We start from the raw sequence: 3,083 nt of genomic DNA, 5'->3' as shown, positions 1-3,083 counted from the left end.
AAATCTTAAGCAAGAGGTTCAGATAAGTTAACAGAAACAGATAGCGTCAGAACAGGTTAGGTGTGTGCTGGCAAAGCTGTGTGTCTAAGAAGTCTCTATTGCCAGCAATAACAAAATCATCATGATGTATCTTAATAAAAATATATTTTTATCTTGCAGTTCAGTGAAACAGGCAGAAATGTTTTTAAAATGTATTCCTTTTTTTGCAATGAAATGCAAGGCCTGGCGTCTCAAGTGGGCACCAACGTCTCAAGTGCACCCACAGCTTTGCATTCCTATTTTGTCACCATGTCCTAACAGCAAGTGACAAGATACAATCAGAAAGACAATTGCAGGGCCATGCCAGACCACTAGGCCAATTAGGGCGTATTGCTGAAAACTCTTAGTCTGTTCCACATGGTATTTTTTTGCAGGATGATGTTCTTTCAAATGGCACATGAACATATTACAGTAGCAGCACAGTACACCATGTAAACAATAAAACAGATGTCATTGTATTATACCCCTAGTATTAATATTAGAATTAGATCAGTTCTACCAATCACTGTGTTGTTAAACAGACGTTGAAAAAACATCAGTGGTGTTCTTTGGAACTTTGCTCAATTTTGGTTGAAAGTCAAAGGTCTTTTTCAAGTGGTTGAAAAGATGTTTATGTGAGGACTTATGTAAGGACTTTTTTGGCGAAAATGTGAATATGTGAGGACTTCAATTATTAAAAAAAGACATATTTTCAATGTCTTTTTAACAACATAGGTTGCTGGTTGGGGTTAGGCCTCAATAACCCCTATTATGGACCTAATAGACGCAATGACTATATCACCATAATAATGTATATGAGAAATACAACACACCTGGATTTTTTTTCCTGGAAGGCAGCAAGCTCCACATGAAGCATCTGAATGCATCAGGCTGCAACACTTCAGAGTGAAAAATTCATGAAGTTCAAATAGACCCTGTATTTATCACTAAACTTTAGAGTTTAAGGCAGAAGACTTTGATGAGCCACAAGACTTCTCCAGCCCCAGCCTGAAAAAACCATCAGTGTCAGATGTTCAAAAGAGAGGAAAAAATCTGTCAGATACACCCATATGCCTATAGTGGATAATTACTGTTTACTCTGTATCCAGACAACTCCAGCAACACCAGAGCACGAAACTGAGAGAGATGAAGAAATGGCAACTATTTTAAAGCTAAGTGTGTGATTACTAAATGTACATGAGGTTAGATCAAAAGAAAGCATGCAAAGGTACATAATAAGGTTCAGTTGTGGAGAAGAAAATGCTGTTTTGGTGTAGTGCTGGATGGAAGGTGTTCCAGGATGGTTTTGAAGATGTCCCAACATTTCCCAAGGCCTGTTTTTTAATTGGGCTTTTTTTTAACCCTTATCATTGGTAATATCCAGCATATTTGGTTTCATTGTTTACTATGAGTTGAATATGATGAACATGTGTATACTTTTTAGCATTTCTTGACATTGCAGTAAAGCTACAGCACTATTTAATGAGAGTGTTTTCCCCTGTTAAAATACTGTGTCACATTCGAATGGATGCAAGTAAACAATATAGCAACAGGTGGCAACACAAGAAATCTCAGAAATCAATCTGAAACATATGCATAATATAGTAGCAAACATGATTGACAAATGTCACTAAAATTGAATCTAAATCTAACCTCTAAGGGGCAACTTTGTGGTGGTCTCTGTGTCATGTGTGTGTGTCTTAGTTCATTGTTCAAGGTTAACACTACCCCCCCCCTTCTCTGTGGAGTCTTCAGTCATTAACAATAGTCTATTCTCTACTGTCCCAAATCACAGGCAAAACGGAACACACCCTGACACACTGGGCGAGCTGGGCGCTGCTCAGTGTGTGTGTGTGTGTGTGTGTACGTGCATGCATTTCCATGCATCTTTTCAGTGTCTCCAGCACTATTTCCACCTTCCTCTTAGTGTGTGTGTTTGCATGTATGTATATGTGCTTGAGCGTGCTTGAGCATGCTAGCATATAGTGTATGTACTCCAGCAGCATCTCAGTCTGTGGGTACGAGTGTGAGTGATCTGCAGCGGTAGGTATTTGTAGTACTTACACTTCCAAGCATTAAAGCTCAGTAATAATGGACTTGTTCTTTTCTGTTTTTTAAATTCCATTCAGGGTCAGAACGTGATGATGTGAGGTTCCTGGACACTGGATCTCTGGAAGCCCCCACCTGGCAACGGCAAACAACAATGCATTTGTAGTAATACCAACTACAGAAATAATCAAATCCAATCAAATCAAATGTGTTTGTATAGCACCTTTTACAACTTGTGTTGTCACAAAGCAGCTTTATACAGTCAGTAATTAGAAAAAAGACAAAAAAAAATAAACCTAAGACCCCCAATGAGTAAGCCAAAGGCGACAGTGGCTAGGAATAACTCTCTTAGAGTAAACAGAGGGGTAAACAGCTACTCTGCTTTTTGTGGCCGATAAACCTGTGGGAATGGACTATAAACAGAATCTAAAAGCAGTTAGTAAGCGTAAATAACTACAGAGAAAAAACAGAGAAATGAAAATAAGCGTTAGAAAGTGGAGAAGCAAGCTAAACACAGAGCACAGAGACAGGAGGCAAATAATAAAAGCATTAATGTGCAGTAGCCAGTTGTAGCACATTATGGTCAATTATCCGTTTGGTTCTGCAAGATGAACACATGGTGGATTCTTCATTCATTATTTTGTTTATGTTCATGCACTGATTCAACCCAAGTCATATTTGTGTAAAGTCTGGAAATAGTACTCTGCCGCATCAGTCCACCTGCCTCCTAAACTTCTCATGCCTGTTCTGCATCTCTCAGCTTGTCAAAAAATGCATGTGTACAGCTGTCCAGGAGAGGGAGCTCAAAGTGTGAAAAAAACTGCAGGATGAGCCAAGGAGTAATGAGGTTTTGGAAAGAAGTATGTGTAAATGAGTTATATAGAGCACAATTACAGAGAACAGAGCTTGTCACGGTAGGGCACGATGTTGGACTCATTGGTGGGCTCACTGACCTGCGACACCAGAGTGCATCGTGTACAATCACAAACATTGTGATGGATTATGGATATTCCATA

Source organism: Salminus brasiliensis, chromosome 12 (assembly GCF_030463535.1).
Source record: "Salminus brasiliensis chromosome 12, fSalBra1.hap2, whole genome shotgun sequence".
NCBI lineage: Eukaryota > Metazoa > Chordata > Actinopteri > Characiformes > Bryconidae > Salminus > Salminus brasiliensis.
Note: the sequence above shows the minus strand (reverse complement) of the source record.